The sequence below is a fragment of the Acipenser ruthenus genome, chromosome 39, assembly GCF_902713425.1.
Source record: "Acipenser ruthenus chromosome 39, fAciRut3.2 maternal haplotype, whole genome shotgun sequence".
Taxonomy (NCBI): Eukaryota; Metazoa; Chordata; class Actinopteri; order Acipenseriformes; family Acipenseridae; genus Acipenser; species Acipenser ruthenus.
The window spans coordinates 10,153,895-10,172,431 of record NC_081227.1 but is presented as its reverse complement, the minus strand read 5'-3'; the positions used below and the strand labels follow the sequence as shown (position 1 = coordinate 10,172,431).

General features: G+C 38.9%; 1 long non-coding RNA gene across 1 annotated transcript; it reads left to right on the top strand.

Annotated features, from left to right (window-relative positions):
- Nucleotides 1-4,416: 4,416 nt before the first annotated feature.
- LOC131707325 (uncharacterized) lies at nt 4,417-11,246 on the top strand. The gene is made up of 8 exons (XR_009311113.1): nt 4,417-4,503; nt 5,197-5,384; nt 6,268-7,698; nt 7,959-8,124; nt 8,511-8,626; nt 8,753-8,937; nt 9,233-9,382; nt 10,605-11,246. It is a non-coding gene; the product is annotated as an uncharacterized LOC131707325 (long non-coding RNA).
- Nucleotides 11,247-18,537: the final 7,291 nt, after the last annotated feature.

Genomic DNA, 18,537 nt, shown 5'->3' with positions numbered 1-18,537 from the left:
TAATAGTGAAAGTTACATCAGGATATGATTAAATAGTGATAGTTACATCAGGATATGATTAAGTACAAAATACTACAGATTAAACACTTGGCAGATTACAATATTCTGAGGTACAGGATTAAATGCAGTAAAATAGGGGGCAGATAAGAGCAAAATAAAGCATATTTTAATGAAGGGTGATAGTGTCCCAGGATACAACAGAGGAGTTCTACAGGTGCTGTTTGAAGAGGTGAGTCTTAAGGAGGCGCCGGAATGTGGTCAGGGACTGGGCAGTCCTGACATCTGTAGGAAGGTCGTTCCACCACTGCGGAGCAAGGGTGGAGAAGGAGCGGGCTCGGGAGGCAGGGGAGCGTAGCGGAGGTAGAGCCAGTCTTCTAGTGCAGGCGGAGCGGAGAGGTCGAGTGGGGGTGTAGGGAGAGATGAGGGTCTGGAGGTAGCTGGGTGCAGTCTGATCAAGGCATCTGTAGGCTAGTACAAGAGTCTTGAACTGGATGCGAGCGGTGATCGGGAGCCAGTGGAGCGAGCGGAGTAGTGGAGTAGCGTGGGCGAAGCGAGGTAGAGAGAACACCAGGCGAGCAGCAGAGTTCTGGATGAGCTGGAGCGGACGGGTGGCGGATGCAGGGAGGCCAGCCAGGAGGGAGTTGCAGTAGTCTAGGCGGGAGAGTACCAGGGCCTGGACCAGGAGCTGGGTAGCATAGTTGGTGAGGATACATATAGCAGGATAATATGGCAATTTACACAACACTTCAACTATTTTCATCCCTCCACCCCAGTGATAAAATGGGAAACAAACACAACAATGTAAAGTGCTGCATTTGGAAAAACAATTAAATGTACATATCTATTGAGCTGGTAATGTGTAAAATGAGCAGACGTGCCACGGTTTAACTGGTTTCTTGCACTCCCATAGGGTTTCTTTTCCATCTCACAGCTGTTCTCTAAAAATATTGTCAGCCCAACCACTGAAATCCAGACACGCTGCAATAAATCACCATGTTTTTTTTAATACGTAAAAAGATTGTCCTCGACGTGATTTGAACATGCAGCCTTCTGATCTGGAGTCAGACACGCTACTGTTGCGCCACGAGGTCTAACAATGCCATGTTGTTGGTATTGTTGATAAAAGTGTAGTGGAAGCGCCCGATATGTAGGGGGAGGCAAAGAGGAGAGAACTTGCAACGCTCAATTGTTTGGTAGCTATGCTGAATAAAACTTTCATCAGCAAGGCAATGGTGGTTTAGAGAGCTCACATTAAAAATGTAGCGAAAGCTTAGCGCCCAACATGGGGATCGAACCAACAACCCTACAATTAAGAGTCTCAAGTTCTACCGACTGTGTTAACAATATCATCTGTTAATCTCTCTTGTGCTACCAAGATATAGAACAATAAAACATGAAATGAAAAACATGCTGCTTGCTTTGAAGTTACTTGAATTCTCAAGAATTGGGCTAAAACAATTATGCTATTAGGTTCATTCTAACACATTAACACACTGTGTTGAAATATTATGAAAAATACAGAACAGTGCTTTATCCAACACAGACTGTGCAACAAAACAATACAAAATGAAACTCAGTAATGTGTTAAAAACAACACACTACTTCTAAGTGCATTAGCACTGTTTCTTGTAATCCTGTCATTATTTGCTAATCACTATTTTAAAAGTGAATTATTTCTATGTACATCATTTAGAAGTGTTTAAAGCCATCTTTATTTCAAACCAGTTTTTACTCCCACCAGAACTTGAACCTGGATATTCTACCCAAAGGGCCGATGTGTTCACCAGTTACACCACAGAAGTGCTATGGTTTGAACTAAGAGCACAGGCTTAAATATTTTAAAAATTTCTCCTCTGTTTATACAAGGACTTGGAACCTACTGGTTAAAGTTGTACATTTGAGTTAGTAATACAGCAGCAATAGTTACCTGGTATGGTAACTGGACCACATATCATTTATATCAACTGACTGTTTTCCTCCAAATACAATAATGCCTGTATTTGATGTGTATACTAAAACATTCATTATATAGCACCCAAGCTTAAATCTCTCAATAAGTTATAACTATGCATTGCAAAAGATTGTAATACATAATGAAATTAGCACTGAAAGGGAGACCTATGAAGTAGTTATAATGTGAAGATCATTATTTTTATAAGCATTGATTCAAATTCGAATTTACATGGTTGAACCTTCTGGGGCGATACCAGTTTATAGATTATTTTGTCAAGGGCCTGTGGGGAGGCATCTTTCCAACCATCAGTGAACAAAAGGGATGATGACACGGGTGCAGGCACTGCTGTTGGCTGTGGCTTACTGGTCGATGGCTTCCTTTCTCTCTGGAAAAAGCTCAGTGTACTCCTTGAAAGACAGCTTGTTAACACTGTGGTTTTTAGAGTCTCGTGAGCCTGAGGTTGTGTCCTTATCCATTCCATCCCAAGGCGTTCTCTGCAACCCACTTAAATACCTGCCCCCTGAAAACACCAAACTGAAGTTCATGTTGTCCCAAAACATGCACTTTGTTGTCTGGGTCCCCGCCTTCACACAAAACAGCACTCCTAGCTGAGCTCAAAACTTTCTCTGAGAAGTGGCCCTGGACCATGGTCTCCTGCGGTTTTCCTCCTTCACTTTGAAGGCAGCCGAGGTATCAGTCAGATTGAGCTGCCATCAGCCTTTCTTCTAAACAAGGGTTCCATTTGAACCTGAAAAAATAGCATTTGTGACAGAATAGCAAGGTTTCAGTTAAACAAAAAAGACTTCAATTAAACAAATAGCCTAAACACAAAATAGTTATTTTGTTGGTTTCTACACAAAATAACAAGAAATCAAAAAGGTGTTCACTGGGTGAAAACAAATAAACACAACTATACAATGGCAAAAGGGACTTGAGCATTTATTGTTGAAAAGAAAGATTGATTATTTAAAAAAATAAAAAGTATGGAATACCCATGTTCCCATTTTTTATTGCTTTCAAAACAAGTGCAGTGAAAACTAAATTAAACTTAAAAACCTAAAGTTAAATACAGTAATATAACGCTCATGGATACATAATTAAAATAAATGACAGAAAACATTGGTACACAATGTATCCTATACTATCGATGTACAATGCACTATTCTGTTACTATACTGCAGTACCACCATGATAATACGATTGTACTTTTTTTAGTATCATGGTATCTACAGTATAATGCAACACTATACCACGGTACTATATGGTACTATCTATTTTACCATGGTACGATTTCTGTAGTCCCGAATGTTGGTACTAGTGTGGACGCACTGTGCAGGACTAATTAGAATGTTTTTCAGTATGTTTCTCAAGATCAGTTATGTTGTCTGGCCAGGCCCTTATAGTATCTGATATAGCTAAATGATTTAGTATTTTTCCTTAAAGCTTTTAATAAGATGTCAGTATTTTTCAGTTGATGATACCCGAAAGAGAGAGATGCTTGTTATCTCTGGAAAAAAGTAGAGCGACAAATGTTAGCTGAGAAGCAAACCGTCAGACATCTTTTGGGTACAATTGTTTTTTATTCTTCTGTTCTTGGATTTTCTTATATATATATGTGTGTGTGTGTGTGTGTGTGTGTGTGTGTGTGTGTGTGTGTGTGTGTCAGTGTGTGTGTGTGTGTCAGTGTGTGTGTGTGTGTGTGTGTGTGTGTGTGTGTGTGTGTGTGTGTGCGTGTGTGTGTGTGTGTGTGTGTGTGTGTGTGTGTGTGTGTGTGTGTGTGTGTGTGTCAGTGTGTGTGTGTGTGTGTGTGTGTGTGTGTGTGTGTGTGTGTGTGTGTGTGTGTGTGTCAGTGTGTGTGTGTGTGTGTGTGTGTGTGTGTGTGTGTGTGTGTGTGTGTGTGTGCGATGGTTGATTTTGTCAAACACTCTAGTATTCATTGCTATTGTTTTGAAAATGTGTTTCCTTTTTAAGATTATGAAAGCTACAGGGAGAAATATTTCACATTCTTGACTATGCAGAGAATAAACAAATAATAATAAAACTGTAACCAAACAAACCTTAGTGTCATTTTAGAAAACATTGTTTTTTTTTCACAAATACCTATATTTAGTGTATTTGAACACGTTTTTTGTTTTTCTTTTTAAAGCTGTTGCTGTTAGTTTTTTTTTTTCAGATAAACATGACGCAAAGGAAACTTATGTCCGAAAACTGAGAACATACTATTTTCTCAGGTACAGTGCAAATTCTCACATAATTACATGGAAAATAAAAATCATAATTATATGGATAAATTAATAATCTGGTGCTCTAAAAAGAAAATGACACTGGACCTAATTATTATACTACAGATTATTATTTTTATTTAATCTCTCAATTATCTGATAGTCATTTTAAAGTATTGTGCCCTTTTCTTTTTTTAGAAGTACCAAATCTGCTTAGTGTTGCATAGGTGTTTAGTGGTCTTTATTTCAAATTTTCAGAGAGCAGATGACTGATTTAAGCAGCCTGGGTGATGTAGAGCAGGAAAAACTGAGTGAACAGGTTTCAGGGTAATTATGTCCCAATGATTTTAGTACACTGACTGTCATTCGGATGAGACGTTAAACCGAGTTCCCGACTCTCTGTGGTCATTAGATCCCATGACACATTTTGAAAAGAGTAGGGGTGCCAACCCAAGTGTCCTGGCTAAGAAGTCACAAATAACTGCTTCCCCATATTCTTCCACTCCCTTCATCCAATTATATCGCTTTCCTAATCACTGTAAAGCACTTTGGATAAAAGCGCTATATAAAAATCAAACTCAAAGTCAAATCAATCAGTGGTGTAATCACTTTCACAGTGGTCAGCATATCTCCCACATTGGATGGGGTGCTTTGAGTCAGGAGACATGTCATGAGAAATGGGGAAATCCTGGTGATTTCTACATGTTTGATAACTCCAGCATTGGGGACTTGGAGGCAGAATACAATACAGGGGAAAATAGGAGATATGCTTACAAAATTCTATCATGTAATGAGATTCACTTTTATTTACATAGGCGAATCTTCAGCAGCCGCCATTCGTCTGCGGTTTGACACCATTTTTACAGTATTTGAATGTTGGAATAAAACATATCTGTTTTAATCTGCTTTATAACACTTGATAATAAACCTGCATTAGAAACAGGTACAGTAATGTAATGGGGAAACCACTATAAAATATTCACAAATCAATATGTTTGCTTATATTTTTTCAATACATAGATTAAATGAAGAACTCTGTGCCATGGAAGTGAGACTGAAAATATCTCAAAGGTGGCAGCCAGGACACATAGAGTACCAAACAGCTCTTTTGAACCAAGAAGAAGCTAAAAAGCTTGAAATGCTGCATAAGATCAGGCTTTTAGCTGTGGAGAGGGACTTCTTGGTTGGTGTGAGGAGCAAGTATTCAGGTAAATGTGGTTTTAATGGAGTAGGGAAAAAAGATTGAATACGTTGTACAGTATTTCTCAACTGTATATAGTGTCTGTCTACAGTGCTGAGCTACAAACAATCCTATGTGTGAGTTTGTGCCATGTGTAATGTGAATGTATTGTGATTTCTTCATAGTTTTGCTAAAGTAAAATCAATGTACTGTATCTGAAAAGCCACAAGCAAAATACGGAATGGCATGATAGTGCATGATGAACTTTCCTTTACTTGAGTGCATGTTCACGTACAGATTTAATATAGAAATATATATATATATATATATATATATATATATATATATATATATATATATATATATATATATATAATGTGTGTGTTTAACAGCCTGGGCTTCAGCAGTACAGAAGGTGATCTCCCAGCTACAATTTCTCTTGTGGATGCAAAGGATACCTCCTCCGATCTGTTTCTGAACTTTAAGGAAAAGGTTACAAGTAATAATATTCCTGACTAGCTTTAAGTACATTGAAAAAATACACTGAATGACAGATGTGAATTTACTTACCTGTACACATCTATTTATTTTTAAAGTTTACAAATATGTCTTGTTCTTTTAGATTTTTTTAACTTAAAAAAAACATTTCCATATTGTTTCTTTTTTAAAGAATTCTGATAAATAGAGATGTTATAGTGAAAGTTTGGTTTACACAATATAAACATACATGTGATTGCCAGCCCTTTGAAATACATCTATAGGGTATTATCCTTTTTATTTATTTATTTATTTATTTATTTAAATGTACTTTTGTCCAACTGATTGTTACAGTTTTAAATGTTTAATGACAGTCGATGAACAATATATTTTTTTGTTTACTGAGGTATTTATATCAGTTTTTTGTTTTTCAGCTTTATAATGTAAGCACTGTCAGGCCATTGGTGTCTCAGGTTGCCAACAGCACCAGGAGAAGAGCCTTGGAAGCTGCAGACCTACACAAGAGCTGCAGAACAACAACTCCTGATAAAGCAGGACATGTTGCATTTGGCTCAAACTATGCATGAAAAGCATGCAGAGCTGGAACAACAGCTGATAGTAAACTGCACTACACTGTTTGAAAGGGGAAGAAAGAGTCTAGTCATTCTTGAATTGGCTCATTTAGAACATATAACTCCACACATGTCTGAAAGGTACTCTGCAGCTGGTGTTCCTGTACCTTTTATCTCCCAGGGTGTCTATAGCTTCTTCCCATGTTCTAATTTCGATGAGAGTGATGATAATAGGGCAGCAGTGTGGAGTAGTGGTTAGGGCTCTGGACTCTTGACCGGAGGGTTGTGGGTTCAATCCCCAGTGGGGGACACTGCTGTTGTACCCTTGAGCAAGGTACTTTACCTAGATTGCTCCAGTAAAAACCCAACTGTATAAATGGGTAATTGTATGTAAAATAATGTGATATCTGTATAATGTGAAATAATGTATAATGTGATATCTTGTAACAATTGTAAGTCGCCCTGGATAAGGGCGTCTGCTAAGAAATAAATAATAATAATGATGACAATGATGAAGACACATATTTCCTTGATGATACAAATTACATTTAGTTCACTGTCACCAAGATAGGGTGTGGTGAGGCAAGAAGCCACCTTAAGCAATATCTGTGTTTATTAGCAATTACTCTAAAACTACAATGTTTTGGATTTCAGCTTTGACATATCTTGTGTAGGTCCACTCCAAGATTATATGTGTCAATTTTGATGTTTTTTCGCTGTGCCAAATTTGAATTATGCTAAAGGCGTATGCCTTGGCTTCTAGCAGAAGAGGTGCAGCCCCCACCTCGCAACAATTGCATCCAAATTCCCACTACTTTACCACTTCAATGCATGTACAACTGCCAAACAATTTGTATGCACTGGAGACCATTTCAGAACCATTTTTAGTTGACGATCTTTTTAAAAATAGTTAAATAGTTAAAAAAATGAATTATTATTATTTTAATTAAAGAAGTGTGTGGAAAAATGATCAGACATAACATTGTAAAGTGAGGGTGAAAAAAAATCGAGGGAACAAACCATTACTTACAAAAAAGGGGTGTACATGTTATATAATCAAATATTAACAGCAAATATCTTTTTTTTTAAGATGCTCTCTTTTGGAATTGATTCTTTGAATGGTATTATTATATGCCAGAGTTTTATATCAATAATAACTTCCTGTACCCACAATTCACATTAGTCTCGTATCCAAAAATGATATCGCCCTAGACTATTGCAGAAGCACACATGTAGGTCGTGGAGCGGGTTTATCACTTCATACGATGAGATGGATTCTTTATCAGTTGGAAGGTATGTAATGTACTTAAGAGAAGTACTGGTATTACAGTTAATTGTAAAACTGTACTTTATTTAAAATGATATAAAATATAATTTATGTAGTTGAATAGTGAATCGTGTATTTGCCAAATTAATTATTAGATGTAGTAGTCGTACTATTATTACTCAAAACATGTTTAAAAACACAAAGGAGGAATAATCTATATAGTAACTATCTGATGTGAATGAATACTATTATGGCACTTTTGAAAGATGTATTTATTATTTTGCAGCACTGTCAACAAACGCCTCAGTGTAAACACTAGTGTCGCTAGTCAAAATGAGCAGGACCTGCTTACTTTGTATGTGCAAGGAATGAATAATTACTCATCTGATCTGGGAAAATCTTTGTTAAGATTAGCCTTTGACAAGACTGGTTTACCAGAGAGAGAAGTAAAGGTAATAGTTATAAATTGCATATACACATGTACGTTTGTACATCTGTATATGCAAAGTATGAAGATATTTTAGGCCAGTGATTTTAGTTACTGTATATAATTCTACATTGCTGTAGATTAGTGTGAGGTGATCTGATTTGTGTATGAAACATTTGTGAAAGCTACTCCAGGATTATATAGTGAATGTATCACTGATAGATGTCAGTGATGCATTTAAGTGTAATTTGCCATACTGTAAAACTTGATTTTTGCTTCATTTTAATTTTTATGAGGGAATTGTACTGGCTAGGTTTTAATTTATATCGTGTGCAATTTGAGAGTTGCCTTGCAGTTAATTCAATAATGCACTTGATAATACTGTAAAGTAAAAATGCATTATTTTTTTAGAGGTGGATTGACAATTATAAAAAGAAGGTGAAGAGGAGAGAGCACCCCAGTTAAACTTGCAAAAAGAGCTAAGAGGGGCATTGATGTGCTCTACAGTGAGAACTTATCAAAACAAGGTACTTACAGGTTTTTTTCCTTACAGAACACATTTTTAATGTATCGAAGGCATTTAAAAAAAGCAAAATACAAAACATAGATGATGTGACTGGATATAATAAAATATAATATTTTGCTCTTTACAGAGGGCAACACTAACAAAGAGAAGTTGCAGGCTTTACACAGGACCTGGAGGAGCACCACAGCCGAGGAACAGGAGCGGTACTCTGAAAAGGCAAGGAAAATGCCCCCTCCATGGCGACCTGCAGACCACAGTCCCAATCAAAAGAAGAGCCTCTACAAGGACGCCTTAAAGAATATTGCAAAACAGGTCATCTGTGTGGTCAGCTTATTTTTTATACAAGAGATGGGCAACTCTAGTCCTCAAATTTGCAGCTTTCATTCAGGTTCTACCTCAGTTATCAAGCTCGTAAATGCGAGTTGTCTTTTTTGTACTTATGTTTCTACCAGTTGCTAATCAGAACATAAAACAAAGATGCCAACCCCTCAAAGACTGAAAGAGCCAGTTCTGTAATTGCACCAAACAAACAATCGAAAACTCAGAATTAAAAAAAAACAAACTAATGTTACTCTCACACTTTGATGAAATGTTCTATCTTAAATAGGTGTCAATCCTAGAAGAATTAGGAAGCAAGGGGGTCATAGTTCTCGCTGTAGACTGCAGAACAAATTATCATCATTTGGGACAGACAAGTGCCTGGACTGGCTGAACGAGCAAATGGAGCTGCAGTATTGCTTCCTTTCCACCTGCATAGGTCAGGCTTGTCTCTCATCTACAAACTCAGAACTGAAATTTATCTTGTTTAATTGAAATGAAAAAGTATGTTTTATAATAAACAGAGTGTGTTCTCATACTCACAAGCATTATATTGAAGGTTAAAGGTATACTTGGCATTTTTGGGAACATATGTAAACACTACTTACAAATCAGTTTCCTCATTTGAATTAAGATTTTTTTTTATTAAATTAAATTAATATTATTTTATCTATTTAATTTACTTTTAAAACTATATACTGTTGTTTTTATTTTCCTCAAATTGGCAAGTTCCCTCAAAACCGCTGATAATTCCAGACACATTCTGAAATTGGACTACAGAATCCTGTTTTTAAATAATTAAAAATTAAGCTCCAGAATGGTAAAATTGACCAAAACAGCCATGGATCTTAAAGGGTAACAAAGGATGTTTTTGTGTCACATGTCCCCATGTGTTGCTACAACTGCTAAAGGATGGTGTGTCTATTGTTTGTTTTTGTTATTTTTAATCTTGATCACTTTTCTGTCACTTTTAAATTGCATTCTGTTTCCAAGATGGCTTCATATGGGAGAGCATAAGTGCTTGCTCAACTACATTTCCCATGATCCTCCTGCTCACATAGTAACTGAGGTAGATTTACCAGTGAACAATAGGATGATGAGAAATGTAGTTCTGAAAATTGCATGAGAAGACATCGTTGAGCTATCCTGGAAACAGCCAGGGAATACTGCAATTTAAAAGTGAAAAAGATTTTAAAAAAATAAAAAATAAATAACACAAAACACACGCACTTTACTTAAGCACTTGTTGCAACACATGGGAACATGTGACACACAAAAAACGTCCTTTAACCCTTTAACTCAAATGAGGAATATTGATTTGTAAGTAGTAATGTTTATATATTTTCCCAAACCTCTCAAGTACACCCTTTAAGTTGAATTACACAATATTTTTGTTGCTGGTATAAATTGTAGGAAGTATCTTTTTAATGTTTAGCTGTGCAAATGGCATTTGAAGTATTGACAAATAAATGTATATATTACCATACTTTCCTTTGTGAGAATGTAGGTGGAAAATTGTTAAATTTTAATAAGCTGATTATAATATATGCCTGCCAATCATACACATTTTTAGAATCCTTTATAACATATTTACAAGTACATAATACATCAAACTAAATTAATTTAATAACGATGCTGTATTTATTTTTTTCATTTTTTAGGAAATGAAGGGCCAATACTAAAAGATCCCAATGGACAAGAGAGAAGAGAAGTGCAACACATTTTTAACAGAAAATACAGTAGTTATATATTGTATTCATTTTTACAGTTTTGAATTAACTCACACACAAAAATAATAGACTCAATTACAACTGTAGAAACTGAGCATTACCAAAAAATGATTGTTTACACACATCTTAATAATAGTGAAGTCCGTGCCTAAAACAACACATTTATATGGATTTTCCCTTCATTTTGTGTTGGGTCTAATATACTACAATTTGCACTGTAAGTGAATTAAAAATGAATGTATTCATACAACAGATTGAACATGTTCTGAAATAATTAAATACATAGTCTGCAAACTTAAAGTGTTTTACAATAAAACATGTTTACTGCCGTGTTATCTATTAGGAGTCGCAAATGGAACCTCTGGCAGGTGTTCCTACAAAGCGCTGAGTGAAGGGAGGCTGGTGGCCATGGGCATGCCCAGAGGCATCCAGCTCAAGTGTCCTTCTGCTTCTGGAAAGCAGGATTTAGAGATGATCATCAAGCAGCAGGACCAGATACACTTTGGCATGTTTGATTAACTCCCATGCGCCAAGCGCCGAAGTGGCGATAATGCGTACACCGAATGCCGAAGCGCCGAGGGCGTACACCAGGCGTCAAAGCGCCGAATATTCATGTACCGAATGCCGAAGCGCCGAGGGCGTACACCAGGCGTCAAAGCGCCGAATATTCGTGTACCGAATGCCGAAGCGCCGAGGGCGTACACCAGGCGTCAAAGCGCCGAATATTCGTGTACCGAATGCCGAAGCGCCGAGGGCGTACACCAGGCGTCAAAGCGCCGAATATTCGTGTACCGAATGCCGAAGCGCCGAGGGCGTACACCAGGCGTCAAAGCGCCGAATATTCGTGTACCGAGCGCTGAAGTGCCGAGCATGCCCCATGTACCGAGTACCAACACTCTGCGTAGTGCGGCCGAAGCTGAGCGCTGAGCACCAAGACGCCGAAATGTTGAGCACCAAAGCGTTGAGCACCGAAGCGTTGAGCACCGAAGCGTTGAGCACCAAAGCGCTAAGCGCAAACACCAAGCCGACGAACACCAAGCACCAAAGCCCCAAAGCACAGAACATGGAGAGTGCCAGAGTGCCAAGTGACAAAGTGTTAATCACCCAAGGGTGCCAAAGCACTAAGCACAAAGATGCCTGAGCGTCAGCAGACCTGCCAAGCAGAGTCGCTACATGCTGGGGATGTGCTCAATATTTCAAAAAAATATGGTTCAGGTGTTTAAAATACACAGACAAAGTCTGAGGTGCTGGTGCAATACTTTCCTGCTTGCAGTAATGTTGTGCAGTCCACAACCTGACTGATACTCAATTACAATAATATATATTATGTATAGCTCTCTTTTATTTTTATTTTTTTGCAGGGGTGCTGCAGCCAAAAAACAGCGAAATTTCACTAAACAGCAAGCTAGCAGCAAGCTAATAGCAAGCTAATAACAGCCACATGGCCAGAAAAGGCCACGGGTGAAATTACTGGGTTGGCTGAAAACTGAGCTCTCACCCTAGGTCTAGCTGACACACGAGACTGAGGCTGCACTAATCTGAGCGGCCTAAGAAGGGAGAAACAGACCAAAAACAATCGAAACCAACAATAACAGTATTAATATTAAATAATATTAATATGTAAAAAAGATGGGCGGCTGAGAGGCCAATGCAAAGCGTGAGAATGTAAATATAATATTGTGGAAGGGTGGTGGGTAATTCACTGACACACAGGACACAGAGAAGTAGTTCAGGAACACCGCACAGGTGCCCAGTTTTATTATGGGAGCTTAATTTCTTTTCAGCCCGCAGAGGGCGCTGTTGTCTGTGGTCTGCCGTACCAACTATGGTAGCGACAGAGCCACAACTATACCGGGGGCGGTACAGGATACAGAGTTTCAAACAAAACACTAATCAAAAGGCGAAAGGAACAGGGAAAGTAAAACACAGTAAACAAAACTACAAATAAAAGGTGCTGCACTCGGCAGCTTCACCCCAACCGTCGCTACCCGCACTGCCCGGTTCTCCGTCCTACACTAGCGGCTCCCTCAGCCTGCTATACACTGTTTTACCGGGGCTGCCCAAGGTTTTTCCCCGCTACCGCTAATTCTTTTATTTATTTGTTTATTTATTTCTTGTGGTTATTTCCGTCCCTATGAACACATCAGAAGAGTCAGCACAGGTCTCCCCCTGTTACAAATATAACATATATTAATCGCTAAGCAAACACTGAATCAACTCAGCTTCCCAAGCTTTAAAAGCTAAAACAAGCACAACAGTGTAATCGTGTAAGTGATTCTCAGAAAGAAAGTACTTACCAGCTCAATGTCCTACCAAGGCTGAAAGCAAAGGATCTTTTTCATAGCAGAAACACCGTATTCGCTTTCGTTTAGCATCAGTCCCGATGGTCACTGATTTGTGCAGAGAGCTCAGAATAAGCACATTTTTTAAATTTTTTTACACCTGTGCACACTCAGAGTGGCACAGTCGTTATGCCATTGTTTCAGCACTTGACAAGATTATAATACGTTCTTTCAAAGTGACTTTGATCGTACTACAAAGCCCAGACTAAATTGTCGGCTAAAAGGCGAGTCTGGCGGTTGAAGAAGCAAGTGCTTATAACGTATTTATTTTTACGATTCTGCAGCTGAAACGCCGTATGGGTATTTATTTCAAATATTTAGTAACACTTAAGAACGGACATGCTCACGATATTCACATATATGGAGATATTTAAATTTCAATAGCAAAAAACGTTCAAAAAACAGATAGGGCGGTTCTAGTGTTAAATTCAACACTTTTCACTATATAGCCGAGCATCTTATTGGCCTTTTTATAGCTTCCACATATACTCCTAGATCTTTTCACAGATTCCATCTTCAATTTCAGTATCTCCCATGTGATATTTATAATGCACATTTTTATTGCCTGCATGCAAAACTTTACACTTTTCTCTATTAAATGTCATTTGCCATGTGTCTGCCCAGTTCTGAATGCTGTCTAGATCATTTTGAATGACCTTTGCTGCTGCAACAGTGTTTGCCACTCCTCCTATTTTTGTGTCGTCTGCAAATTTAACAAGCTTGCTTACTATACCAGAATCTAAATCATGAATGTAGATTAGGAATAGCAGTGGACCTAATAGTGATCCCTGTGGTACACCCCTGGCTACCTCACTACATTTTGATGTTTCTCCTCTAATCAGTACTTTCTGTTTTCTACATGTTAACCACTCTCTAATCCATGTACATGCATTTCCTTGAATCCCTACTGCATTCAGTTTGAGAATTAATCTTTTATGCAGGACTTTGTCAGAAGCTTTCTGGAAATCTAAATAAACCATGGCATATGCTTTGCAGTTATCCATTGTCGATGTTGCATCCTCAAAAAAATCAAGTAGGTTAGTTAGACACAATCTGTTCCCAGGATACTGTTACCATATAGGTAATTTTCCATTATGGATCTTATTATAGTTTCCATATAATAGAAGTCAGGCTTATTGATCTGTAGTTACCTGGTTGGGTTTTGTCTCCCTTTTTGTGAATTGGTATTATGTTTGCAATTTTCCAGTCTGTTGGTACAACCCCTGTGTCAAGAGACTGTTGCATGATCTTGATTAGCGGTTTGTAAATAACTTCTTTCATTTCTTTGAGTACTATTGGGAGGATCTCATCTGGCCGAGGGGATTTGTTTATGTGATGGTTCACGTCCCATCCCTTTATATAAATAAAACTTTTAACAAGTGAACGTGTTTTAAAGGAATTGTGGAGTAAAGCGGGACTTTTTCTTAAGAACGCAATGAAAATAATAATACTGTATATTGTGTTTTATTTAAATGCATAAGAATTGTTTTACATTTGCAATTGCATAAAGTATATATATATGATTTTAGCCTGAGTATAAAAGGGAGGCTGTGCTAGAGTAAAGAAAAAAAGAGGGTTTAGAGATGGGTGCTGCCTGAGTGTCCTGGTAATACAAAGCAATATATCTCTTTACTGTTTTACTGCTAAAAACAGCTTCATCATCCTGCATTTAGGAGTTTTTTTTATTTTATTTTGTAAAAAGTTTTTTTTTCTTTTCTTTGAAATTTTGTTTTGACATGCTTTTGTTCTGTTCAGTTCTTGGATCATTTTAAAAATAAAGAGGAAAAAAAGAAAGTTTGCAATGAATCTTCTGTTGTCCGTGTGCTTCCCTGCAATACCATCTTTGGCCACTTGGCACATCCTAACAGTTTATTTTAAGAGCTCCTAGTCCCTTTAACACTTCTGCCTCTGTTATGCTGAAGTTATTTAAAACTGGATTTGTAAAAACTTGTGACAAGTAATTATATTGACAAGTAATCATTTAATATATTTGCTGTTTATTTTTCTTCATCTATGATTTTGCCATTTGTTTCTCTTAGACATTTTACCCCCTCTTTGAATGTTCTCTTGCTGTTATAATATTGGAAAAACATTTTGGAATTGGTTTTAGCCCCCTTAGCAATGCTCATTTCTATCTGTTGGCCTTTCTAACTTCCTTTTTGACTTGCGTTTGCAGTTCCAAGTACTCTTTCTGCATACTTTGTTTTTGGTCCCTTTTAAATGCTCTGTAAAGTGCCTTTTTTAATTGATCTATGAAACCATTTTGGCCATTTTGTTTTAGATTTAGATTTGTCTATTTTTGGGATGTAATAGTTTTTTTCACCTCTAGTACTACATTTTTAAAAAACAGCCATCCTTTTTTCTGTGGAAGTTTTCTCTATTTTACTCCAATCTACTTCTGTTAGTCTCTGTTTCATACCTTCATAGTTTGCTTTTCTAAAATTGTAAACCTTAGCTTTAGTCATTACTTTTGGGGTTTTAAAAATCACTTCAAATGAGACCATGTTGTGGTCTGAGTTTGCCGGTGATTCTCTGACCTGTTTTATTTATTCTGTCTTTGTCATTTGAAAAGACTAAATCAAGGCATGCCTCCCCTCTAGCCGGTTCCTTGACAAATTGCGTTAGGAAGCAGTCGTTTGTCATTTCCACCATTTCAATCTCGCCTGTCGTGCTCCCCACCGAGTTTTCCCATTTTATATGGGGGAAGTTGAAATCCCCCATTAATATGGCTTCTCCGTTGCTGCACGCATTTCTAATGTCATTGCCTCTTCTGTCCTGCCTGTCTTTCCTATAGAGTGTATACCCACTAATATTATATTCGTCTCCATCACTCTCGGATAACCAAGTTTCTGTAACACCTATCACATCGGAGTTACTTAGTTAGTGCAGTAGCTTCAAGTTCTACCATTTTGTTTCTGAGACTTCTAGCATTTAGATAAATACATTTAATGGCTATCTTACCTGAGTTGTTGCCCTTGTTTTGATGTAGTCTCCCTTCCGCTTTTTTGTTGATTTCTCCCCCCTTCCTTTCTAATTTAAATGCTTCTGAACCTCCTCGAGGATCCTTTCTTCGAGTAGATTGGCAGGATATGGTGTTGTCCTCTCATCCATGTGTTCAGGTGAATGAGGTCGACACAGATTCTGATCTTGCCATTAACTTTGTGTACCACCACCATACCTGCGCACCATGCTGTGGGCTTTGTCGCTTCATATATCACACCCAAACTCTCCATGCGATCAAGTTAATCACAGACTTTGCTTCTCGGTGTGGACAGAGCATAAGGTGCTGCACCCTTATAAAGCTCTGTTTTGTAGGGCTCTCTGAGCTTTCCCAGTCCGTTAAACACTGATGGGTAGGTGGTAAGAAAATTCTCCTGAAGCTCCATCACTTCATGAATTCTGTGCACTAAGTGTAGTGCTTCAATTGCCGGCAGGCCAAGCAGTGGTTTTGACAGTTCGGAAACCACACAGACGTCTTGGGCAGCACTGTTCCCTTTTGTGGCTAACATGCTCTTAAAGCACCCTTGAACATCCAATATATTGTTTCTTGTCCCATACAGGACCTTGTTTGGTTCCATCAGCTTGACATCTCGCCCCTGTTTAAACTTTTCCGCAGGGATCGCGATCACAGCAGCTCCTGTGTCAAGCTTAAATTCCAGCGTGTCTCCATTCAAGAAAACTTTCAACAGTCTCTGTTGCTACTTCACCAAGGAATGCAAAATCATTGTCATTCCATTTAGGTTCTGTCTGTTGTGTAACGGTGTACAATGCACGAGCAGAACGGCATGCTACTGCAAAGTGTCCCTTCTTATGGCATTTACGACATTCACTTCCCTGGCTGGACAGTCTTTCCATTGGTGTTTTCTACCACTGCCACAGTGCCCACAATCTTTTACTGCCTGTGTAGGGCCTGTCTTGTTGTGAGGTTTGCCATAGTTTTTCTGAAGCTTATTTCCCTTCTTAGTCTTCAACCCTATTGCATCTACATTGTTGGCAGATTCCTCATCAGGTCAACATATGATGTTCTCCCATCACCACAGAACCTAAACCTCTGGGTAGGAGAGGATCCCTCATGTCCTTTGTGTCCATCACCTGCAACATTAAGGCACATTTTGACAGGATGTAAGGTGGCTCTAGCCAAGGATGGTTTACTTGGTGCCATGACCAGGTGCTGCGATGTTTGGCCTTAGCATTGGAAGACAAGCGTAACATGACCAATAAGTTGCCACCTGTTCCATCAAAACATTACACACAAAATACAACATTCCTCCGCCCAGGAGAGCAACCACCAAGAAAAGGTGTTAAAACCAATCCTTGCCCAGGACAACTGGAAGCTGCTAGAGACTGGAAAATGCTGGCAGATGTTGGTCAACGGCTTATTTTTCCACCTGAGATTGCCACCACTAACCTTCAACCAGATATTGTCTTGTGGTCTGGATCAGCACGCCTTGTTCACCTGGTAGAGTTAACAGTGCCATGGGAGGATGCTGTAGATGAGGCTTACGAGAGGAAGAAACTGCGGTATGCTCAACTAGCCACTGAAGCGGAACAGCGAGGATGGAGAGTCCGGGTTTACCCAGTGGAAGTGGGTTGTCGAGGATTTGTGGCACACTCTACAACCCGGTTTCTCAGAGACGTCGGATTCAGTGGCCAAGAGTTGCGTCGCACAGTGAAGAACTTATTTGAAGCAGCAGAGAGGAGCAGCAACTGGCTGTGGTTGAGACGGAAAGATTCTGGCTGGGGATCTCAAGCACAATAGAAAGAAAGAAACGCTGATGTACAGGTAAGTAAGCTGGGCTGAGTTGAGTGGGGGACGGAGGGGGGTGATGCTGGGACGCCAGAATCACCGTCGAGCCCTCTTGAGGTGTCGTGGGCTAGTTGACGAAACACTGAGGATGGAAGGTGCCCACTTGAAGACCCCACAGATGTACCCTACTTAGCTCAGTCCAGACGGTTGTCATACTGATGCGCTGGGGAGGCCGCACTGTGGTTGATCCCCGGAGCCAGCATCGCAGCCGTTGTGTGTGCTGATGCACCAGGGAGGCAAAATCATACCCTCATTCAGTGCTCCCAGAGCTCCCAGTGTCATCACGTCATCACTGCTCGCCTCACCTTGTCTGATTGTGAAATGATTGCAACCCTAATTTATGAAATTGCAACCCTGTTTGTGTAAAAATTGCCAAAAGGCAAAACTACCAGAAAAATTTCTGATGGTGAACCTGAACCATGTCAAAACAAACTAGAAATGAAGAAAGCGCCATGCATAGGGTTGCCACCTGTCCGGGTTTGACTGGACAGTCCGGGAATTGGCATCTGTGTCCAGTTGGCAGGAATCAACAAACACAAACGCCCTAATGTCCGGCTTTAAGTGAAACGTATAAAAAACACCAACCTTCCTTTAATATTTTCTTTGACATACCGTATATAACAGGACATTTTGGAGTGGAATTTATTGAGTCTTTATTGGCAGTTTGGATTGGATCATCGATAATACTTCCACCAATCAGAGTGTGGCATACAGT